The sequence below is a fragment of the Capricornis sumatraensis genome, chromosome 15, assembly GCF_032405125.1.
Source record: "Capricornis sumatraensis isolate serow.1 chromosome 15, serow.2, whole genome shotgun sequence".
Lineage (NCBI taxonomy): Eukaryota > Metazoa > Chordata > Mammalia > Artiodactyla > Bovidae > Capricornis > Capricornis sumatraensis.
This window is the reverse complement of record NC_091083.1, coordinates 79,750,547-79,764,239: the sequence shown is the minus strand read 5'-3', so window position 1 is coordinate 79,764,239 and position 13,693 is coordinate 79,750,547. Positions and strand designations below refer to the sequence as shown.

Genomic DNA, 13,693 nt, shown 5'->3' with positions numbered 1-13,693 from the left:
TTTCCTGCCTCAACAGCATGCTCAACTAGGTTGGGAGATTAGAAACCCCCGGAGAGGTGATAAGGCATTCTGAATACTCACCTGAGACTTGCTGCTTGGCTTAACCAGAAGGGTGGAAAGAGGAAAAGACGGTACCTTTGTCTCTGTGTAGTCCACAAGCATTTGAGTTCTTTCCTTGGATGCTCTGTGAGAGTGGATGTGAATGTGAAAGCCTTCTGTCAACTGCGGAGGGTGGGAAGGACGGAGGTATGAGCCTCATCAGACTTTTGCAAGAAATTGCACAGGACGATATGTCATGTAAAAGTGAGTGTTTTTCATGATCCTCACTGCTTGCTGCTTGATGGAGCTGATATAGCTTCACAAACTGCAGAAGCCACATGCTCTGCTTTTTCCGTGGAACAGTTCTGCCTCACCCTTGATTCTGGGGGTAGCAGAGTTTGGGCAGCTCTCCAAATTCAAGTGCAAGTTTGAATCCAGGCAATCCAGACCCCAAGGGCTTCCCAAGTGATGCTAGTGGTAAAGAACCCACCTGCCAATGCAGGAGACATGAGAGACTTGGGTTCAGTCCCTGGATTGGGACGATCCCCTAGAGGAGAGCAGGGCACCCCACTCCAGTATTCTTGCCTGGAGAATCCCATGAGCAGAGGAGCCTGGAGGGCTATAGTCCATGGGGTCACAAAGAGTCGGACACAGTTGAAGTGACTTAGCACACAATCCAGACTCCATCATGATAATCACAACTTTCATTTATTGAATAACTGCCATGGGTCATCTTCTAATCCAGGTATTTTAACATGTATGTCCTTATTTAGTCCTCATTACAGCCCTGTTGAAATTGGGTTTTGTCATCTCATTTTTCCAGAAGGGAAGTTGAGGTTTGAGCACTTACCTGAGGCCACACTGTGGACAGAGGCTTGGGGGAGTGTGAGCACCTCACAGCTCACCTGACCACGGCATCTGAGGTCTGTGTAGGATCCACATTATCCCCGCTCTGTAGTGAGAATGTGCTCTAAATAAGCCCAGCTCAATTAGTGTGCTAAGTGACCTCAATTTTGCAACATTTCCCTCTGCATTCCTTTTTGACTCCTACTTTGCTGGGTTTCTCTAAGGCTCACAGAGAATGTTTCTGGATTAGAGGCTGGAATCGCTCCATCCCCCGGTGTATCATTTAACCACTCAGCACATGCTCTCTTCTTCCGATTCTCTTCTCTCTGACCAGCCAAATCATACTCTGAAGACTCCTTTATTACAAGAAACAAAATCTCCAATTCAAGATGCTTTATGCACATAAAAAATTTTTTTAAGACAAGGAACAATGGTTTATGCATAAAGGGAATGCATTGGCTTTCGTAACTGAAAACAGAGTCCTGGCTTCAGGTACAGGTTGATCGAGGTGTTCAAAGGATACCATCAGGATCTGGTTTCTCTCTTTTTTGATTCTGTCCTCAAATAGATTTTCCCTTTGTGGCTGTAGTACATTTCACCTCTTAGACTCAAAGCTTCTGGGAAAGAGGGAGTATCTTTGTTCCAACATTAATTTATTCATTCAGCCAACATTCAGGGAGTATCACTTTGTTCCAGATTTTTTTCTAGGTGCTGAGGATTCCTGAGACAAATCAGACAAAAATTCCTGCCCTCCTGGAGCTTACAGCCTGGCTGGGTAACAGACAATACAGGGATTAAGAAATAAACATAGAAGATGTCAGGTGTGGCAAACGTGACGAAGATAAACAGCCAGAGGCAAGGAAATAAAGAGGGACGATTTTTTAAAGTTGGGAAAGGCCTCTTAAGGAGGTGAACAGTGGCGAGAGGAGCATATCAAGCAGAGGGACCAGAAAGTGTAGGGGCAGAGGGGAAGGACCAAGCACGGTGTGGTGTCGGTGGAAAAACAGGAGATGAGGGTGGCTGGGGATACAGGTAATGGGAGAGAGAGGCTGGAGAGGTGGGCAGCCCTCTCCAGGCGGGCTGGAGAGGCTGGAGAGATGGGAGAGATGGAACCTCCCATCAGGTCGTGGGAGGGACTTGAGTTTTATTCTGCATGTGACTGAGGGGCCACATGCTCATTCCTTGATCTTCACTGAGACGAACGACGTGCAATCTTGACGGGCTGAGGTCTGAACTGAGCAGGGGGCAGCCGTGGTTCTCCAGAGAAACACCCGGTGCTGCCAGCAGGAAGGGAAACGCACTCCAAATGGCTGAACTAGTGAGGCCCCTCCAGCAGCCGCCGAGCCTGCTCTCAAGGGTCACCTCCAGGAACCCGCGCGACACTCACCCCTCCCTGCATGCGATCCCTACAGACACACAGGTGGAGCCGGCCCTGGTGACACAAGGCTGTCCCTGCCCTCTCCGCACACATCTGCGTCTGGCCTTCTGTGATCGGTTAGGGGCTTGCAAACAAGTGCCCTGGACCAAATCCAGCCGCAAAGGCTGTTTTTGTCCAGCCCCTGAACTAAAGAGGTTTTTACACTACACACACACACACACACACACACACAAGAACATGTGATAAAGACCACACTTGGCCTGCAACTCCTAAACTATTTCTGATCTGGTCCTTTTACAGAATAAATTTGCTGATCCGAAGGCATTGAGGGAGGGCCTTCTGTTCCATCTCTGTGTCTCTCATGTGACGGGTTCCAATGGCAACATTTGATTGCATCAGGCTAGAATCAGTCCTCTCTGATTCCGGGGCACACGGAGAATCCAGTTCTGCCAGCCAGGTTTTCCTACAATAGTCACAGTAAACAGTGGGTTCTTACAGGTAAACAGGAAGTCAAATGTTTGTTTCTGCATAGCACCCGCCTGCTTCTCTGCACCACAGCAGCCTTGTCTCCATTTGTGATGCCTCCCCCCAACTCTTGGCACCTGAGTTTCCTGGGGCATCAGCCCAGGTTCCAGAAAGGAGTTCTAAACCCACTAAGCCAATGAGTTGAAATTCTGTGATTTCTGGCAAAAAAAAAAAACACAACTTGATGGAGGTGGGTTCTCTGGCAGGGATGGTGGCCTACCACTATTTCTATTGGCTTGGGAAGTGGGAGGTTCTCAACGCTGACCCCTGGAGAAGGGACCCCAACAGAGGAGGGCAGAGCTGAGAAATGAGAAGAGGGAGCCTGGTGGCGGCAGCAGCCCCCAGTAAGTGGCCGTCTGCCATCCAGGCTTCTCCTCTGCCCAGCGGCACAACTGGTAGAATGACCGTAGAATTCATTGACCAAATCTGACCACTTCTGAGAGTAAATGGGGTGCTCATGATATTTATTTGGGGACCATCCCAGGCAAAGCTGGATGGAGAGTCACCCTGGAATAGAACCGGGTCAATTGTTTAAGTCTCTTTATCTCAGACGCTTCATCTGAGGAATATTCATCTCCAAAGGGACGTTATGACGATTTAATCAACTGATACCTGTAAAGTACTTTGAAGGCTGTCAGGCACATCTTAAACTACTGACATGTGTTAGCTGTTGCTGTTGATGATGTCGTTTTTGTTACTGTTTGTCCCGGAACATCCTTAAATTTCCTCCTATACTTAGAGAACGTCCCATCTTATGGGCTCATGTTTCCCCAAAGAAGTCACAAACATGGTTTCCTGCACCCTACAGGGTGCGAGAAGGTGGCCTGGTTCAGTGGCCAAATGTGCCATACTATCCAGAAGCTGGTCACCTGGAGAAGATGCCACACTGATCCTTGTTGGCAAGCGGCCCCCAGGACACACAATTTCCTGTTGGCATCAATGTGGGGGTTCCAGGGCTGGTGCCTGGGCTTAGCTGCAATGGCCCCAAGAGTGGGGACATTGGTTTGTGTTCTGGAGCAGCTCTGCAATTTGAATTTTGAATTTCACTCCTGATTTCAGATCCACCAAATCCTTTTTTTTTTTTTCGCTCTTCCCAGATATCCTATAAGCCACATAAACCTTTAACATTTATATTGGATTGATTTCTCCTGGCCCAGTTCTATTTGTAACTAATGAATAACTGATAATTAAAAAAAACACCTAGATCCAACCAGTCTGCAATCCTCCTCCAAACTTTTCACTTTAACGAGCCCTCTCCCCTTGTCTTCTAGGTTAGTTTAATTTTGGATCTCTACCATTTGCAGCCAATGCCTGCTACTAACACACATAGCGGCTATCAAAATTTGGGGGGAAACATAGAAAATTAAAAATCATAGTATTTGTATAAAACCTTAAAATGTTCCCCACCCTCTATCTCGTATGTCCATTTCCACTCAGCCATTGAAACAGAGTCCCTGGCCACTCACCGTTGGAGACAAAGATAGACAACAAGCGTCTCCTATTTCTCTGCTGCTATTTCCCAATTTCCATCTTAGGAAATGCAAACTAAACTGGACTGCTGCCAGCAGGTCTTCTGAATATGTGGAATTCCTGTGTGTGCTTTGAAAGGCAATTGTCTCCAGAGAAACCTATCTTCTTTCCCACCTTGAACTTGTGGTTCCCTGATATCAGAGAGCTTTGTGAACACACAAAAAGGAAAGGAAAACACAGCATATTCAGATTGCCATACACCCTCCCACCCTTCTACCCACCCACCCCCAACTCCCTATAAAAAGTTCAGCCCTGAGAAGGGCTGATTTTCTGAATACAGAGCTTTGTGAAAAGCCTCTAAGACATATCCTCTTATCAACACCCCCAGATAATTTATTTAGGTATGAATGAAGTTTTCAGCCCATAAGAAGAAGAAAAAAAGTTAGACATCTCTGGAAATAAAATTCCCATTCACACTCAGAGTTTACATTTCCAACATTATTTCCATGTGCCTGTCAGAACTGGGAGGAGAAGGAAAAAGCCTGAGCCTTCAGCCCACAACCTTAGCAGTCCTACATTTCTGTGGGCGGGCAGAGCTTGATGCCACCTTTGAGGGAAGGCGTTCCAGCACCATCCTCCTGCAGGGATCTGGGATGTGATTCTGGAAAGTCAGGCCATATCTAGATGAGCGTGGGGCCTGTGGTAGAATCTTCCTCTTTTCTAAGGGAAATTCAAGTTCTGCCTTCAGAGGCATCAGTTTGCCTATGTGACTTTAAACGTCATTTTTAAAACATTATACAGTGAAATTGACCTTCTGTAGTGTACATGTCTATGAATTTTAATGTATGCATATGTGTTGTGTAATCCTCATGAAAATCAGCATAGAGAACAGTGCTGTCATCTCCCCCCACCAAAAAAAATCCAGCCTCCTGCTAGTCCCTTCTAGTCAAAATTTCTCCCTCTCTTATAACTCCTGGCAGCCCTGTACTGTTCTCTATCTTGGGTTTTTTTCCCCCTTTCCAGGAAGTCCTATAAATGGAAATACACAGTAATTTTTGAGACTTATTTTCCCATTCAACATAAAGCCTTCCGGATTCAAAGAAGTTGCTCTGTATATCGATAGTTCATTCCTTTTATTTCTGAGTAGCGTTCCGTCATGTGAATGTACAGGCTATTTAACCATTAGCTCGCTGAAGGGCATTTGGGTGGTTTCCATATTTTTGCAATTATGAAGAGAACTGCTGTAAACATTGGGGTAGAGGTTTTTGTGTGAACATAAGTTTCCTTTTCTCTAGGGTAAATACTCAGGAATGGCATTGCTGGGTCATCTGGTAAGTGTGTGTTTAATTTTATAAGAATCTAAAAAACTGCTTTCCAGAATAACTCTACCATTTTGCTTTTCTAAATGGAGCACATGAGTTCCAGTTGCTCCACAAGTTTTTATATATATATACATACAAACACTGTATATATATATAGCTTATATATTAACATACTGTATTGTCAAGTTTTCACAATGGCCCACTCTAACAGATGTGTTGTAGTATTTCACTGCGGCTTTCATTAGTACTTCCCTAATGGCTAATGACATAGAAAAGTTTAGTAAGTGTAGCAAATGTTAGAGAAACCAGCTCAAACTAGTTTCATAGTTGATAAACAGTTTTGTTGTTGTTGGCTGGGTTGGGTTGGGTTTGATGCCCATAAGAGAGAGGTCCAGAGGTAACATGCCTGATGACAGGTCAAACCCAGGATCTTAAATGATTTGGTTTCTCTCATTCACCGCTGCTTTCTGTAATGTTGCCTTTATCCCTGGACTCTTATCTTCTGGCCATTCTGGGTTCTCAACAAGAGGCAGTAGAATTGCTCCTGGGAGTCTAGAACACAGACCTTCACACAAACTAGTGGAATAAAGGGGATCTCATAGTATCTAATACACAAGTCTTAAATTTTTTTTATCCTTTTGCTAGCCCAAATTGAGTTATGAGCCTATTCCTAATCCAATCATCAAAACCAAAATGGCAGAGTGTGCCATTTGGCATAAGCTTGCACAAGCAACCCCTATGGATCTGATTCTGGTATCAGTCCAAACATGTGTCTTGGAATATACGAGAGAGAATTTTTCCAAAGGAAAATCAGAGTATAAACAATGGGAGAAAGGATAGGTGAACAGATGCTCTGGAGCTAAATCATTTAAATTAATTTTGAATGCAAACCTTAAAAGTACTAACTCACCCTTACTTAATTATCCAAAATGATATGTTCTTCACATAAGCAATACATTCAGAGGTTCAGACATCAGGAGTAGCTTAAGATTCTTCTCCGTTTAATCTTTTGTTTTTCATGGTGGTACCTTTCTCCTCCTCCTCAGTATGGCTTCCCAAAATGGCCCAGCATTTTTGAGATTCAAATCACCAATTCTTCCATATATGACCAGAGGGTGACATATCCAAGGAAAATCTGAACTCTGTCCTGACTGAGCTACCCTGAGCCTGCTACATGCTGACTGGCTTAGGTATGGTTCTGGTGAACCAATCATGTGGGAAAGAGGATGGGATTATACTGCTTAGCTTGGAATGTTCAGTCCCACTGACACTAGGCATGGGGTCATTTTCCCTGAGACACATGGATGACTTGGGAGGAGGGTGAGCACGACCAACCCTGAGGTTACTGCATGGCAGGGGTATGGGTGGCCAGAGCCTGGGTGGGCATGGAAAATACCCACAAAAACCACCACGGAACCCACATCTTTCCAAAGAATAGAATGAGTCTTTTCCATTTGTAATTTCCACAATGTTCAGTTAGTGGCACTTGGCACTCCATCAGTTTTTAATGACTGGATTAACAAGTTAAAACAACCTATAAGGAATAAAATTCTAATCACATTTAAAACTAGGATTCACAGTCCTAAGGCTAATTCCAGTTATAGACACTATAACTGAGAGACATATTTGCTATAGCTGTGTCTATGAGCTGTCAAAATATTTTGAAGTTAAGTAATAATTTGGCATCTATTAAGATCCTATCTTCAAAAATCTTCTTTTCAGTGAACACAGAGCAAGGAAGACAAGGCAAACCAATGTGAAAACACTCACTTTATACCATTTTATTTCAGCTTCCAGGCTAAGGGCTGTGATACACTGACACGTGCCGCAAAAGTCAAAACTCAGTTCTTTGGAAGGAAACAGATCATCATTTAAGACTCAGAACCTGATGGATGATTCTGGACGTTAATGCTGTGGAGTCACAAGAAAGGTGAAAACCCTTCACAACTCATGATCAAGGTGAGACTTCAACTGAGTCCTATGGATGAGTAAGATGATCCTAAAAGTCAAGGATGGTGTTGGAACTGGGGTGCGGGGTCCACAGCCAAGGCTTCGAGTCAAGTAAATGGAAGGGATGTTGCATTAGGGGACCCCAAGATCATTGTCAGGCTTGCTGATTTGGGGTGGGGGCTGTAGGAAACGCTCATACGACTCCGGGTATAACCATACTCAGGGCTGTGATTTGTTATGGAAAATCAATACAAAGGAAATCAACAAAGAGAAATGGCACATGCGATGAAGCCCAAAGGAAACCAGGAGCAAGCTCCCAAGAGTCTTTCTCAGTGGAGTCACGCAAGTCTCCCTTAATTCCTCCAGCAACAAGATGTGACAACATGTGTGCGTGTTGCCCACCAGGCAAGCTCATTAGAGGCTCAGTGCCCAGGATTTTTACTGCGGACCTGGCCTGAAGCAGCCTCTGCCTAGCATGCACCCACACCCCAGACTCCCAGAAGGAGAGCAGGTGTTCACCATAAACCATACTGTTTTGTATAAACAGTTTAGGCACAGGGGGTTCCTCTTATCAACCAGAGTGTTGAAAACCCTCCCCACAACCAAGTTCCCATACACCAGCCAAGGGCCAACCCTGTAAGCAGGGATTTCAAAAGAGAGCAGTCAGGCCTGCTATGGCAACTCTCTTCTGCACAGATGTTCAAGAGTTCAATCTTTAAGGTGGTCTTTCCACATCTCTAATCATGGAGACTTGGCATAACAATAATTAACACTTACTGCTCCTGCTCTCTGCCAATGATTGGGTGAGTTATTACCTCTCTCTGAGTCTTCGTTTCTTTACCTGAAAACAAACAAGATTAAGCACAAAGTGGCTGAGCCAAGTAACCCAGGCAAGAGGTGAGAACACCTGTTCCCCGCAGGGGAGATGGTGAGCATTACCTTCCGCCCCTTGGGGATCATCTAAGCCTGTCCAGGCAGGAGCAGGATTCCATTCCACTCACCGCACTCCAGCCTGGCCTCAGAAGGTCATGCAGCTGAGCAAAGCTGGAGAAAAGGGCTGGCAAACTGGCAGGATTTATAGTGTGCCTTCCCTGGTGGCTCAGACAGTAAAGTGACTGCCTGCAATGTGGGAGACCTGGGTTCAATCCCTGGGTCGGGAAGATCCCCTGGAGAAGGAAATAGCAACCCACTCCAGTACTCTTGCCTGGAAAATTCCATGGACTGAGGAGCCTGGTAGGCTACAGTTTATGGACTTGCAAAGAGTTGGACATGACTGAGTGGCTTCACTTTCTTTCTTCTTTTCAAAGCACTTTACGGATGTGCACCTGTGTAACCTCATTTCTCTCCCGAAGATCGAGGGACAACCCAGACACACGGAGACACATGAGTCTCTCTAGTGCAGTGCTTAATATCGAGAGTGATAAAAACATATTTGCAGAATAAATAAGTGCATTCGTAAATAAATGCCAGAATGAATGAAGCCTGGTTTTGAGCAGAGACATGAACATTGCTTCCCTTGTGTTCAGCAGAGCAGAAGCTTCAAACGCAGTCTTTTCTCAGGAGTTGCCAGCCCAGCTCAGCAGTGGACAGCAGCGCTTGTGTCCACATTCACAGGTCTGTGGGGCCGCCATGGCTCGGCTGATCTTGGCCAGGCTCTATGGGGCTTGCTCCATGAGCTGAGATGAAGCAGCCATCTGGGCATGTTCTTCTCATAGCTTATCCCAAGAGCAAGAGGAAAGCAAGCTGCGGGAGCGCGTTGAATGTCTTTGGTCTGTCTCTTTCACTGACGTTCAGCTGGTCAAAGCAAAGCAGTGGGCCACACCCACATCAAAGGGGGTGTAAAGGAAGCACTTCCCACTTACACGGTGATGGGAAGAGAGTGAATATTTGCTAAACAAGAATTCAAATTATCAACTGAGCCGTGGCACCTAGATAGAAATATAGATGGTAGAATCTGAAATATCCTTATGAAGAAAAAAAAAATCATAGTAGCAGTTAATGCAAACACACCTACAGCCATCTGTTTAATAGCAGCAGTCTCAAGTCTCAGTGGCAGCAAGCAACAGCCCCCAGGGGCTTCTAGACCATTCCAGGATGGAAAGTGCAAGGTCATTGCTCCACCCCCAGCAGGTGGATTCAGCACACATTTTAACTCCAATTTCAACTCAAACGGCAGCTGCTGTTGTTGCCTGGGGACCCCTATCTTTTTACATGTTATTGTACATCAGTTGCCCGCCGCTGCAATAAAGAACTCTCGATGAGTTGTCTGGAATTTTTAAATCAGTGCTATGGAGAGGCTGGCAGAAAAACCAGGCAAGCTCCCTGTCATGGGTGATTGATGCCAGACTCCAGCAGGCAATTATGAGGTCCCAGCTTTGTGAAACCAGACCCGGCCCCATACCCCAGCTCAGAGGAGGACATTTGCTTCTCTTGCAAGTGAGGTCAGTGGTGGGTGTGGCTGAGCAGCAGGAGAGCTTGGAAGGCATTGGATGCACATCAAAAGCCTGATAGGATTCACCTGTATCCATTGATGTTCAAGAGAAAGCACCCCAGCTTTCTTTAATGTCTCTTTGGCACCCAACTGCGTCCTTACGCTTATGCAGCGGAAGGGACAGACAGGGATGGTCAGGTACCAGATGGGCCATCATCAAATTGAAGTGCCCGGGCCCCTGGGGATTATGAAGATTTTTCCAAGGGTTCATAGGCACAGACGGCCCTAAGAGGGCCAGTTTCCAGACCCTCCACTTAACTCGTGTCCTAGTTGCCACTTCTTCCTTCACACATGTCCTTCTTCCACTATATAAAAAATAAGTTTATCAGCAGGGACGCCAACAGGAAACAGCGCAGTCAAAATATTATGGTTATTTGAGGAGTGTTTGATGGAGGAAATATTAATAAAGGTGTAGGTGAAGTAAAGAAAGCTACAAGCCTTTGGGCTGGTGGAGTCCTGAGTAGGGTCAGGGGAGAGAGGTTTCTAGAACATGGAGACAGGCTGTATAAAGTGCGAAGGAGCTGTGTCCTTCTGGAGAAAATGCAGAGGTGCCCTGAGTCACTTTGCAGATGAGCCGCATAAATACCCAGCCAACCTTTTCTCTTCTCCTCCTCGCTTCCACCAACGCTGGGCTCCCCATTGGACAAACGCAACCGGAAGCCATTGATTGGTCCATGCAGTTAGTGTCCAAGGCGGAAGGAGGGTAGAGAGCAGTGGGAGATGAGAGACCCCGCTGAAAAGGCATCACCCGTTCTGAATCTTACAGAGATGCAGTCCCCTGCTCCTGCTCCAAGAAAAAAAGAAATGTCTTTCAGGGCGCTAAGCAGAGGCACATTTTGAAATGCTCACCCTCAGCGCAGAACGTGAATGTCTGATAGCCAGGTAGCATGTCTATTCCACTCCAGTACTCTTGCCTGGAGCATCCCATGGGCGGAGGAGCCTGGAAGGCTGCAGTCCATGGGGTCGCTGAGGCTCGGACACGACTAAGCGACTTCACTTTCACTTTTCACTTTCATGCACTGGAGAAGGAAATGGCAACCTACTCCAGTGTTCTTGCCTGGGACGGGGGAGCCTGGTGGGCTGCCGTCTATGGGGTCGCACAGAGTCGGACACGACTGAAGCAACGCAGCAGCAGCAGCATGTCTATTGTATAACTGAGAACCACCTCCTTTTACCGAAGGACTGTTTTCAGTCCTTCATTGTCACAGAAATTGGAGAACCTAGTACCAATGTCAGTTCACAGATTATCAAAACTCACTATGTAATGTTTGGCATATAACTTGAAGAGAGACCAAATGATTGCACTGCAGGCAACAGAAGCCCTTCCAAGTCCATCTGTTTGTTTCCCTGAACAGCTCTCAGCGCTGATACCAAAAATAACAAATGGTGTGAATGGCATTGATGCCGAAGCCTGTCTTTTTAAATTAATAATATTCATTCATGAATATATTCAATGAAGAAAGTCCCACCTCTCATATTAAGAGAAGTGTATCCCAGAGTATTTTACTTTTTTAAGGACTAATCAGTCTTTATCACAAACTGTGACATGTTTAAGTTGTTTTGATCAGTATATTCTACTGTCTGGGTAGCTCAGCTAGTATAGCATTAGGCTTTTAATCTGAAGGCTCAGGGTTCAATTCCCTGTCCAGGCACCATAAATAAATAAATAAACAACTGTATTCTACTAATCACCATAGTGATAATTGAATTTAAAATAACTTATTTTAAAATTTAAAGACTTGTATTCAATGAAAAGCATTTTAATTTCAATTTTAAGCACATTTTGTTGCAGTGATAGGTGATAAATTGATTAATAAAAGGCTTCCAAGAATAAAAATATATATTAAGACTAAATTTCTGCCAGGGGTGTACAAGTTGATGGAGAAAAAAGAACAGTGCAGAATTCCTAAGAAAGCAAAGCTTGTATGTGTATTTTTTTTTAACCCATGGTGGTGGATATTGAACCAGAATGGAATTGAGCTTCAATGGACTACTTTTGAAAGTTACATTATATTTTTCTTTTAAAATGCAAATATCTACATGTCAAAAATTATATCCATTTATATAAATTTTGTTTACTTATATATAAAATATTTGCTCTATTTTAAGATTTACTGATATATTAACACTCTATATAATTTATTTGCCTGTGTGCGTGCTTAGTAGCTTCAGTCATGTCTGACTCTTCACGACCCTATGGACTGTAGCCTGCCAGGCTCCTCTGTCCATGGGATTCTCCAGGCAAGAATACTGGAGTGGGTTGCATGCTCTCCTCCAGGGGATCTTCCCAACCCAGGGATCGAACCCTGAGTCTCTTATATTTCCTGCCCTGGCAGGCAGATTCTTTACCACTAGTGCCACCTGGGAAGTGCATATAGTTTATTTAATTATATTCAAATATGTATTTAAGCCTATGATACAAAGTTTAGACGATAACTTTAAAAGAGCATGTGAGAAGTTCCCTATCAGAAGCTCCGAATTCTTCACACCTTATCTGACTGTCTCATTAAGAATGCTACTAATTATGAATATTTTAAAAATATAGTTTCAAAGGTATTAACAGTGCTCTTATAGTGAAAACAAAGGGGAAAGTGAATGCATAACAATAGAAGAATGATTACTACACATCTATTTAATAAAACGTGATAACTAGACATAAAATAATTGTGAGAGTATGGACAGGGCTTTCAAAGTGGGAGGAAACGCTGCAAGATGAGGGAGAAAGGGAGACTCAAACCCCACCAGAGTGGGGTTCTACAAGGAAATCAGAGCAGGTGAGAACTCACCAATAGTTAAGATATCTTGACAATTCTATCTAAAAGAATCAGTTCACAGTCAAGCAGGGCTCAGGTATTTTGAGGGGTCTTATTTGCCCATCAAATGCTGGAAAAACAAGGTAGAATCCATCCAGTATGGCACATCATAGCTGCCTGATGACAAGGTAATAACGTGCTGTCAGAACAGGGGATCGCTGTGGATCAAGGAGATCACAGCTGACGTCCTAGAGGAACAGAAATTAACCCAGGATTTGAAGGAACCTTGAACTGCATCTGAGACTATGGAGGAAAAACTGCCAGGGAAGATTAGAAAGAGACAGCGGCTTGTGGACCCATCAGATCCACCTGTGGACACTCAGTTACTCCCAGCCATAACAAGAGCAACAGTAGTAGCAGCAGCAGTAATATTACCAGTCTATACTTGTTGAACGCTACATTTAGGCGCTGGTCTGAGATATAGAGGTATGGATTCTGGGGTCATAACCCCCATTCTCAGCCGCTATTCTGCACAGCTTCTCTTAAACTTCTCTCGCTGCTATTCACACCGTCATCCCTTCTTCATTTCATTCAGCAAGTAACTGTTCCAGCCGACTGTGAACTGATTCTTTTAGATAGAATTGTCAAGATATCTCAACTATTGGTGAGTTCTCACTGCTCTGATCTCCTTGTAGAACCCCACTCTGGTGGGGTTTGATTCTCCCTTTCTCCCTTGGAAGGATGCTGCCTTCCCATCCCAAGACTTGGAAGAGAACCACCCTCTCTTTGCTCTCCTCTCCCTCACGCTCCTGTCTCTACCCATACCCGGCTCCCACACCCAGCTTATCCTGGCCAGTCCTTCGAGAGTCCACCTTTCTCGGAACCCAGAAATCTCTTCCAGCCTGTCAACCATCCACTC

General features: G+C 44.8%; 1 non-coding gene across 1 annotated transcript; it reads left to right on the top strand.

Annotated features, from left to right (window-relative positions):
- Nucleotides 1-11,600: 11,600 nt before the first annotated feature.
- TRNAK-UUU (transfer RNA lysine (anticodon UUU)) lies at nt 11,601-11,673 on the top strand. Its single transcript has one exon. It is a non-coding gene; the product is annotated as a tRNA-Lys (tRNA).
- The last annotated feature ends 2,020 nt before the right edge of the window (nt 11,674-13,693 follow it).